At 33.8% G+C, this 12500-nt stretch overlaps 1 long non-coding RNA gene across 1 annotated transcript; it reads right to left on the bottom strand.

Annotated features, from left to right (window-relative positions):
- Positions 1 to 5043: 5043 nt before the first annotated feature.
- Positions 5044 to 10370, bottom strand: LOC128250694 (uncharacterized). Its single transcript, XR_008266696.2, has 2 exons — positions 9550 to 10370; positions 5044 to 5265 (listed from the first exon to the last, which is right to left on the bottom strand). It is a non-coding gene; the product is annotated as an uncharacterized LOC128250694 (long non-coding RNA).
- Between the last annotated feature and the right edge of the window lie 2130 nt (positions 10371 to 12500).

The following is a 12500-nucleotide window of genomic DNA, read 5'->3' as shown; positions in this document are numbered from 1 at the left end:
GGTCACATGCCTCCGGTCAATAAGCCTTTCCTTCCTTGGCTTTCGCCAAGCAACGCACGCACCACTTTGTCTCTCTCGGGTTCGTGCCTCATCGCGTTCATACACACATAATTTTTCTCGTCTGGCCGTAAAGCCTTTTCTGTTTGTTTTCCTGTCTTGTTTTTTTGTCCGCCACTACATTCCTCCATGGCTAGATTTAATTTGCGTATACAAATTTAATCTGCGATCCATGGGACGAGCCGTTTTAATGATGCGTCCTGCCCAAGCTCGTCGAAACGCCGGTGTTAAAACGTGGGTAGCTGATGAAGTAGAATGTTCTCTATGTGGCTCGTGTGTTCTCGTCTACGTTTGTTTGCAATGTCCTGTACCCAGATATGCACCTATACATACAGGTGGATGTCGGTATGCACATACCTGTACGTATATATGCATATACTCATTTACTATTTGTTTTTATATATATATATATAGAAAGATGACCAGTAGGGTGGACATTTAATATGCTAGAAATAGCTCACATGTTGTGTCTACTAAGACCTAGTAGTTCTCAAAAAAATTAGCGAAATACCAAACCGTAAGCGGGTAAGACATTGAAAATTACATATAATTAAAAAGTTATTCGTGGACCAAGGTTTCGGAGTTAAAAATCTTTTACCGAGAAAATCTGCTCCATCTTCAGCACGAACTGCTAGTGGCAATTCCCATAAGATTCTGGGAATTGCCACTAGCAGTTCGTGCTGAAGATGGAGCAGATTTTCTCGGTAAGAGATTTTTAACTCCGAAACCTTGGTCCACGAATAACTTTTTAATTATATGTAATTTTCAATGTCTTACCCGCTTACGGTTTGGTATTTCGCTAATTTTTTTTGAGAACTACTAGGTCTTAGTAGACACAACATGTGAGCTATTTCTAGCATATTAAATGTCCACCCTACTGGTCATCTTTCTATATATAAAAATATACCTTAATCCACTTAGATTTCAGATATTTTTTCTGAATCTCTCGGATTCTTTAAATATGATAGCTTCCTGGTAATAAATCGATATTAATTAATATCTGATTTTTACCCTATATTTTATATATATATATATATATATATATATATATATATATATATATATATATATATATACAGAGGGAGAGAGAGAGAAAAAAGTGAAAGAGAAAGAAAGAGAGAGACAGAGAGAGGTTGTGTGTGATATGAGGATATGTAATGGATGTGTGTGATTGTATTTATGCTTTTTAATCATTAAAGATTCCATTTGCATTGAGAAGCGAAAGTTCCACCGTATCAAAACATTGCCGTTGTTGTTGTTGTTCTTCTTGTTCTTCTTCCTGTTGTTGTTGTCTCTCTCTCTCTCTCTCTCTCTCTCTCTCTCTCTCTCTCTCTCTCTCTATATATATATATATATATATATATATATATATATATATATATATATATATATATATATATATATAATTATAAATATACAGGGATTAGCAATTGAGTTGCTTCTCCAACATACTGAAAATTTAGAAATAGCAGTCAAAGAACTACTGATTCCAAAATACAAATTTTTCTCTAAAGTGGATGGCGATATTTATGGCACACATAGAACAAAAACCGGAGGGAAAAGCGTAAACAAACCAAGCCTTTAGTTAATTGGATACGAACCGTGAATTTTTTTAGAGACACTTTCAAATTTATCAGAATATTTGGGCTGAAGATTGGAATAGTGAAATTTCCATTCACTTAACCATGAAACGATTCGTATCCAATTAACTAAAGGCTTGGTTTGTTTACGCTTTTCCCTCCGGTTTTTTGTTCTATGTGTGCCATAAATATCGCCATCCACTTTAGAGAAAAATTTGTATTTTGGAATCAGTAGTTCTTTGACTGCTATTTCTAAATTTTCAGTATGTTGGAGAAGCAACTCAATTGCTAATCCCTGTATATTTATAATGATAAATAGTTTTACCGATAAAGGTTTTTTTCATACTGAACTACTTGGCAAAATTGTTAATTATTAATTCTATTATTAATTGACGATTCTCTGCCCTTATTCTTGTATATATATACATATATATATATATATCAATATATTATAAATTAACTACCAACAAAAATAAATGTAAGCTAACTTAAAAAATTATCACCAAAATAGCAGAAAAAAACGACAGTGAAGGTATGCAGACTCTTCAAGAATCGAAATTTTTTCGCCATGAACGGTTTGTGTTTTTAAACGGAGTGTATTTTTTCTGATGTTATATTTATTCCTGAATGATGTGTAAAGAAATTTTGATTTAAGCATCTTAATGAATTCTTTATACTGAAATATATATTGAAGAATATAAATATGTTCTTTTGAATTTATACGTTTTTGCGTCGTAACTCCTTTATTATTATTTATATATCTGTCTTTCCCGCTCTCTGCCCTGAAGTAAGTTGGCGGTTCCCAAAATGGTTATTTTTCACTCTTCGCACTAAACAACCCACCTTCATCTCTTTTTATCTTCGTACTTTTATATTTCAACTTTTCCCGCTACAACTCGTCACCTCCAACATCAGCAAATTCCAATTTTCATGAACTCCGTATTTCTATCTAATTTTTTAAGGGACATAACTCACTAAAGGAAATTTTTTAAAGGGACATAACTCACCAAAGGAAAATTTTTAAAGGGATATAACTCACTAAAGGAAATTTTTTAAAGGTACATAACTCATTGCTGGTGCGGACAAAATTCTTTTCTACTCTCGGCACAAGACCCGAAATTTGGCGGGGGGGGGGGGGGGGGAGGTGCAGTCGATTAGATCGACCGCATAGCGTAAATGGTACTTAATTTATCGACCCCGAAAGGATGAAAGGCAAAGTCGACCTCGGCGGAATATGAACTCAGAACGTAAAGACGGACGAAATACCGCTAAGCATTTTGCCCGGCGTGCTAACGCTTCTGCCAGCTCGCGGCATTACTGCTGTGGACAAAATTGACTAAACTATGAACTATAATGCTAATCCTTTCTACAGGGCCTGGAATTTGCGGGGAGGGGACTAGTCGATTACTTCGACGCCAGTATTCAATTGGTAGTTGAGGGAACTTGGCTACGAAGTTTTTACCCACTCAGCTTATTACCTAGACCTTTCTCCTACCGACTACCACATTTTGAAGCACGTTGATGGTTTCCTGCGCGAGGGAGGTTCAAAAATCAAACCAATGCTGAAAGTGCGTTCAAAGCGTTCATCAGCTCCAGAAGACCAGATTCTTATGTTACCGGAATACACAAACTTGTACCTCGTCGGCAAAAATGAGTTGATTTCACGTAGGAGAGATTAAAGCCACAAAGATGGCTAAACATCGATGTCCATTAAATCTGAATGGGATTTGGGGTGAGTTATCTCGCCTGTCCCTGACTCTCAAGTCTTTTAACACCCGGTGCTTTGAGAGATTAATCTCCACCACGTCAGATCGCAACCTACCGACAAATGCACGGAGTTTATGTGTTAAACATATGTGGTTGATAATGGTTCATTTTTGAATTTAGACATATATATTGTATTATATATATATATATATATATATTATATTATATATATATATATATTATATTATATATATATATATATATAATGTATATAATATATATATAATATATATAATATATATATATATACATGTGTGTGTATGTGCTTGTATATATATGTATGTATATGTATTAATGTGTGTGCCTTTATGCGTGTGTGCGCGCGTGTATGTTTTTTTGTCTGTCTTTGTCCTCCGCTTGACAACCGGTATTTGTTTGTTTGCGTCCCCGAAGCGGTTCGGCAAAAGAGACCAATACAATAAGAACCAAGCTCATTCGACTAAGAATCCTTTGCGGCAGCACCCCAGCATGGCCGCAGTGTAATGACTGAAACAAGTAAAAGAAAAAAAAATAAGACAAATCTACTTGGGCTTAATTGCGGATTAATGACGTAGTCGGAGCCTTAGTGACAACAATTGCTACAAACTCTTTGAGTTGACAGTTAAACGCTAACAAAGAACCGGAAGTCTACAAGTTGCATAGAAGTGGCAGCAGCAATGGAACCATTTAGCTTTTGCCGGAAATAGCATTAAGTGCCAACGGAAATATTTTACGTCTCCAACCTAAAATACTTCATATTGTAAACTTTAAAAGGTCATTAATTTTTTTTTTCAGTCATTAGACTGCAGCCATTCTGGAGCACATTATTGAACAGTTTAATCGAATAAATCAACCTTGGTTCTTATTCTTTTAAAGATTTGTATGTATTTTATTGGCTACAGCTCATTTAGTGGAGACGCAATGGCCCAGTGGTTAGGGCAGCGGACTCGCGGTCATAGGATCGCGATATCGATTCCCAGACCGGGCGTTGTGAGTGTTTATTGAGCAAAAATACCTAAAGCTCCACGAGCCTCCGGCAGGGGATGGTGGCGAACCCTGCTGTACTCTTTCACCACAACTTTCTCTCACTCTTACTTCCTGTTTCTGTTGTGCCTGTAATTCAAAGGGTTAGCCTTGTCACACTGTGTCACGCTGAATATCCCCGAGAAGTACGTTAAGGGTACACGTGTCTGTGGAGTGCTCAGCCACTTGCACGTTAATTTCACGAGCAGGCTGTTCCGTTGATCGGATCAACTGGAACATTCGACGTCGTAAGCGACGGAGTGCCAACAACAGCTCATGTAATTCACCAGTCTCGTTGGGAAAGGCATAAGCATGAACAAATCTAATTTTCCTCCGCTACAATTCTTAGGGTTAGTGAGTTCATTTTTGTAAAATTATAGATCGTTATTTGGTTTACAGTTCTTAATTGAACTACTTTCTAATTAAGCATTAGAACCACCCACTACTTAAGGAAGTTGTGGGTGGTTATTGATTGGTGTATAAATGCGTCAAGTGTGTTTTAACTCTTCGACTACTTCATTGTTATTCTCAACAACTCTTTGATCAATAGAATAGCGAACTAGAGGTAGGTAAATAGTTTTTGTTATACCAAGATAGAATCTTCTCTCAATGATAACAAAGTTTATATAGTTAGCACTGTGTTTACAGTTTAGTATCAGCTTTATTAATTGAATGTAATTACTATTTTAATTTCAAAGGTAGCGAGCTAGCAGTTCGTCTGTCTTTACGTTCTGAGTTCAAATTCCGCCGAGGTCAACTTTGTCTTTCATCATTTCGGAGTCGATAAATTAAATACCAGTTGCGTACTGGGGTCGATCTAACCGACTGGCGCCCTCCCCAAAAATTTCGGGTCTTGTGCCTAGAGTAGAAAAGACTATTTTAATTTCAAATAACAATGGTAATGAAAATGCTTGTTATAATCTCATTAGTTTCAGTCTTTACACAAATCAATTTGGAATAAATTTGTCGCTTTTATTCAGACAATATTTCGGAAAATGAAAACTTCTTTCGCAAAGTCAAAATTCAGTGCACAAGAATGATGTATTTCGCCTCCGAAGGCAAACTACAACAACGATTCGCATATTCGCGTTCAAGTCTGCTGGGACATGTTTAGAATCATTGTATTGATTCTTGCTGTTTTAACTGTTCTTTAAACTTATCAATGCCGAAGACATCAGCAGACATCAGTAAATAATTTGTTTAGTGAATTCTATAACCAGGAACAAACATTCTTGTTTAAATTCAGAAATCCGGAGGCAGCGTTAACTGAAGAGACACAATGACGCCAGTACACCGATATCTCAAAGTAACCCCAGAGAGAGAGAGAGAGAGAGAGAGAGAGAGAGATAGATAGAGAGAGAGAGAGAGAGAGAGAGAGAGAGAGGCTTCTGAAAGTAAACTACAACAGCCATTTGCATAATGTTATATCGTCAGTAACGTATGATGTGTGTGTGTGTGTGTAACAATATATCACAGCGCCAAATATAACCGTATAACAATAAGGAGGCTCCGGCAGGGGATGGTGGCGGACCCTGCTGTACTCTTTCACCACAACTTTCTCTCACTCTTACTTCCTGTTTCTGTTGTGCCTGTAATTCAAAGGGTCAGCCATGTCAGGCTGTTCCGTTGATTGGATCAACTGGAAGCCTCGACGTCGTAAGCGACAGAGTGCCAACAAACAACAACAACCATCGTTACCATCACCGTCACTACAACGACGACGACTTCCCTCCTTCCACCTCCTTCACCGCCCTCTCCTAATACAACCACTCGCACATCATTGCCGTCATCATCATCATCATCATCATCATCATCATCACCACCCTCACCCTCACCTCCACCATTTCCACCACCCTTCACCATTTACCAAGGCTACCGGCTCCACAAGTGCTACTATGATCACAGACATCCCCGGTTATTCAGTCGGCGTGATATTTTATAATCTCTCTACCTCCTCTCTCTCTCTCTCTCTTTCTCTTTCTCTCTCTCTCTCTCTCTCTCTCTCTCTCTCTCTCTCTCTCTCTCTCAAGCTTTTTTTACTTGCACCCTCTCTTTATATTAATATATCTCTCTGTATTTGCTTTATCATTATATATGTCTCCGGTACCGCCATCCTTAGCGCGTAATTCGACAGCTTCTTCACTTCTCTACGCGAGTTAGTTCCCTTGGTGTCATATTCGATTAGTATTAGTCATTGACTAATAATATCATAATTTATTTCAATATTCTTCGCATAATAATTAATTTTATTTAAAAAAAATCTTTTATACTCCCTACGTTTGATACGTTAGTGTGGAGGCGCAATGGCCCAGTGGTTAGGGCAGCGGACTCGCGGTTTCGATTCTCAAACCGGACGTTGTGAGTGTTTATTGAGCGGAAACACCTAAAAGCTCCACGAGGCTCCGGCAGGGGATGGTGGCGAACCCTGCTGTACTCTTTCACCACAACTTTCTCTCACTCTTACTCCCTGTTTCTGTTGTGCCTGTAATTCAAAGGGTCAGCCGTGTCACACTGTGTCACGCTGAACATCCCTGAGAACTACGTTAAGGGTACACGTGTCTGTGGAGTGCTCAGCCACTTGCACGTTAACTTCGCGATCAGGCTGTTCCGTTGATCGGATCAACTGGAACCCTCAACGTCGTAAGCGACGGAGTGCCAACAACACAATCACATATCATAATTTATTTCAACATTCTTCGCATAATAATTACTATTATTTTTTAAAAATCTTTTATACTCTCTCCGTTAGATACGCTAGTGCTAATTTAATTAGTTATCATATAGCTAGATGAAGAGAAATGAAATTTTAAAATGGTCCTGCATCATCATAACAGTTCAGTGTGTCATCGTTGTTTGAAAGACAACAAAGAAATGTCAAGATTTGGAGATAAAAAATAAATAAATAAAACAACATCGTAGCTTAGCGGTTTAGGGTATTTGACTCTAGTGAGAAATAGAGTAAAGATTCGGGATGAAGACACGGAGATCAAATCAGGTTACAAAAAGGAATCAAGACAAAGAACGTATGAGAAATATCAACTATTATTATTATTAATAGTAATATTATAATTATCAGTACTATTAGTATTCATCATCATCATCATCACCATCATCATTATCATCATTATCATCATCTTCATAATGAAGGCTGTCTAATTATTAACAAACAGGAACCAAGAACTAATGGCAGATTCTGCAGAAGACACTTAGCATGGACATTGCCTAATCACTAGAATATTGTCAGGCACGAGTAAGCAGTACACAAATTGTAATAAGGATACGTAAGGTTGCATCACTCATCAATCTTATATATATATATATATATATATATATATATATATATATATATATATATATATATATATATATATATGTATGTATGTATATATATGTATATATATATGTATATTCATCAATCTATCTATCTATCCATCTATATATATGCATACATACATACATATATATGTGTGTGTATATATATATATATATGTATGTATGTATGTATGTAGCAAATACACTACGTAGCAGGACATATCCCAGAACACTATATTATCAAAGATACGTCTTTTGAATTCTTCAATATTAGGACTGAATTTATATGTGTGTGTATATATATATATACACATACATACATATATATATATACAGAGAGAGAGAGAGAGAAGGAGGGAGAGGGAGAGACGTATATATAGAGTTAGATAGATATTGATATAGATATAATTCATATCTATATTTATAAATATAATGGAGTGAAATAGTATATATATATATATATATATATATATGTCTATATATATGTATATGTCTGTATATATATATATATATATATATATATATATATATATATATATATATATATATATATATATATATGTATGTATGTATGTATGTATGTATGTATGCATACATATGTATGCTTGTGATGTTGAGAACTTCGTAACCACTTTTGTTTGTATATCTTCATAATTACATATATCATTATATAAAATAATAAAATATGATATGATATAACATAATATAATAAAATATTATATAATATATTATATTATATTATAATCAGTCCGGTATGGTCCGCACAACTCGAAGTTAGGTGAATAAAAATCAAATAAGTGACAAGGATGTTCACATATCAGCGCACTGTGGCCTTTTGAAGCGGCTCCGTTTAATCGAATTTGAAATAAACCGCTCTCCTCGGAAACAGTCGACCATATAGATTTCCAGTATACAGGATATAGTATTATAATTATTTAGCAAATTTTTCATCAGTAGTAGAGACTAAAATAATTACCTTGCTTCTCTTTGCTATTTTTGTGGCAGAATGAATTTAGTGGAAAATTACTTAAAGTCCACTATAATTTAGAGTGGGTGAAGAAAATAAGGAGTGGTCAAGAAAGTGGAATGGTGATGTAGCTACATTCATCTTTATCCTAATCACATTCAAAAGACTCAATGCAGCATGTAGTCTTCGACTCCTCAGAGTTAAACCCATTGGGAATTGATAGTTAAGTTCTTGTTGGTGGTGATAAATTAATTAATTTCAGATACACCTATTTTACTGGGACCAACCTACACCTATTTTGCTGGGACCATGAAATCAGCCATATCTACATAAGTGAATGTTTCAGAAGTTGCTAGTAAGATAATGATATACAGAAAAGAGGTGATAACGTGAAAGGGAAGGACAGAGGTGATTTAACATATTATGCTTATCAAATATAAGGGGCCTGAAATGGAAAAGAAAAAGGAACCCACAATGAGATCTAAAAGTACGAGAAAAGACGTGCATCCAAAATTAGTAAAATTTATATATTAAAATATTAAAACTTAAATTATTTTAGTCTCTAATACTGATGAAATATCTGCTTAAAAATTACAAGGGTGCATCCTTTATATTGGAAATTTATATGGTCGTCTGCGTCCGAGAGGAGTGGTTTATTTCAAATTGATGTAATGTTTCCATTGATCGATCAAATGGAGCCACTTGAAACGGCCGTAATGCACTGATACCTGGACATCCTTGTTACTTATTTGCTTTTTATGGATATATATATATATATATATATATATATATATATATATATATATATATATATATATATATGTATATGTACATGCATACTTACATAGATAGATAGATAGATACCTGTTTGTTTTCTACACCACCTGTTTTCGTCTTTTGTTTTTTCTTTTGTGAATTCTCCCTAGATAGATAGATAGATACAGATATAGATATAAGATATATCTATATCTATATAGTAAAATAATATATATATTTGTGTATATATATATATATATATATATATGGGTATAGATATGTGTATATGTATGTACATATATGTATATATATATGTGTGTGTGTGTGTGTACTCAATTTTGATGATATAATACGTTCAGTTTAGCAATTTCAGCATCATATATACTGTATATAGTGTATAATGTGCCTGTCTCTCTTCCGCGCCCTCTGGCGTGTTTCATAGTATAACAAGACATATCGATGTCGATCGAGAAAAATGGGCGGTAAATGTGTTTAAAAAATTGTCATTAAAACTATCTTTTGCCATGGGAACATCGCACGGCACGGAGTATATTTCCACCTCCCCTTCACACACACACACACACTTGCATAAACATTACATATATATATATATATATATATATATATACACACACACATATATATATATATGTATATATGTATGAGTATAGATTGTTTAAGTGGTGTGCATTAAGAAAAGTGGGTAATCAGGATTTGGGTAATATCTATTCATTAGTCGATCTCGTCCCTTTGACGGATTCCTGATGAATAATAAAAAGAAAATTAATAATAAAGAGTCCCGGACAGGACAAAAGCACTATAAATTAGTTCTCATACAAATCCTGACTACCTCTTTTTTTCTGCATATATATATATATATATATATATATATATATATATATATATATATATATATATATATACATATATATACATATATATGTATATAGACATGTACATATACGCATATATCTATGGATAATATATAATATACATATATGTACATATATATATATATATATATATATATATACAAACATACATATATATACATATACATATATATATATATACATATATATATATATATATATATATATATATATATATATTCATACATACATACATATAAATATATATATACACATATGCATACGTGTGTGTATATATATATGTATATGTATATGTATATGTATATATGTATATGTATATATATATGTATATATATATGTATATATATATATATGTATGTTTGTATATATATATATATATGTACATATATGTATATTATATATTATCCATAGATATATGCATATATGTACATGTCTATATACACATATATATATATATATATATATATATATATATGCATGTATGTATATATATATATATATGCATGTATGTATAGATATACATACATATATATATATATATATATATATATATATATTATACATACATACATATGTATTTGTATACATATATATGTATATATATATATATATATATATATATATATATATATATATATATATATGTATATATATATAGAAAGATAGAAAGAAAGATAGATAGATAGGTAGACAGACATTGATAGATAGATAGATAGATAGATAGATAGATAGATAGACACGCTGGTCAAAAATTGAACGATTGAGCAAATATTTTAACAAGAAAGTGGAATCATTCGTTCCTATTGTTTAAATGTATTTCTATGCTGCACGATACAAACGGACTCGTCACTACAATATCTGTTGTTCTGTCGACAAACCGAACGCTTTCTATAAAGTGTTCTGTGTTTTTTTAGTTCAATGTTCCTTTGTTTTTGTTTGGCTTTTTTCCCTTTCATATATTTGTGTCTGTTTGTGTTTTGTGTCTCGTGTTAACATAATCGCAAGCTGAACAAAAAAATTTTGAAAAATAAAATAATAATAAATAAATAAATAAAGGAACAAAACTCAATGAATAAAAGTAACGAAACAGAATAATAGAATGATAAAAAAGTGGAATATAAGGAAAAAAGTTGTTTTTTTTTCCTGGATAATCTTGCCTTCGAGGTTAACATTTAGGATCAAATTGCATTTGGATCACGCTGTAGCTTGAAAATATATTTCTTTCTAACTCAGGCAGAACAACACATATGCAAATCGAAAGTAAGGGACAGTTATATCCACCTAGGCTATGTTTAAGCTTCTAAAACCAGATAATGCTTACAACAATGGAGAAAACTATTTTGTACGAAATTTTTGTCCTGCGACAATGATTTATATCTTTCGTTTTTGTGTAAATGAAGATGTTACGACGTGGGTATACACGTCTGGTGTAAAATGCCATTACACAAATAAATAGTTGGTTGTGGTTATTTAAAAGTAACCTATCGCAGAAATATATGTTAACACAGAACGCACTCCGTACTACTCGAACGTAGGTGCGGTACGCAGTATTCAATGTTCAACTACCGACTTTTAAACCAATACACATCGAACTAACACGGTAAACCAACACGGTCAAACTAACATCGTCAATTACACTCCTGACAGTTCACCCAGTTCTTATTTATTGTAATTTGGGGTGTTCAGGATTATCCCATAACAGTAGAATCAGAAGAATTAGGAGCAGCGTTTCAGAAATTGCTTGCATGTTGGTAGATCTACGATGGAAATATTCTCGTGCTATAAATTCCTGTAATTTTTTTCTAAAACAATAAGGAAGCACAGAATGGAGAGAGATAGTCTTGCGAACTGAAGGTATTATGTCCAGAACATTCAGGTCAAATCCGCCAAAGTTTCAGTTTGAATTGAAGATACATACTACAAAGGTCAGATTGAATAATCGATGCTCAATTCCAGGCTGAAGGTCGTCGTCTGACTGATAAGTTAAAAGAATACCGTCGATCGAAATTTCGGTGGTTCGTATTCCCATAAAGGAGTTACACTGATTTCGTACCAAGACATTTAATCTCCAAATGGTCCAGTACACCTGCCTGAAATAGGCGGAGTAGGGGAGAAGACGAATTCTCTTTGTATTTGGCAGTAGTGAGATAGAATCCTCCAGTAAGT

The sequence above is a fragment of the Octopus bimaculoides genome, chromosome 25 (assembly GCF_046866305.1).
Source record: "Octopus bimaculoides isolate indiv1 chromosome 25, ASM4686630v1, whole genome shotgun sequence".
NCBI lineage: Eukaryota > Metazoa > Mollusca > Cephalopoda > Octopoda > Octopodidae > Octopus > Octopus bimaculoides.
Note: the sequence above shows the minus strand (reverse complement) of the source record. Positions and strands in the feature narration are given on the sequence as shown.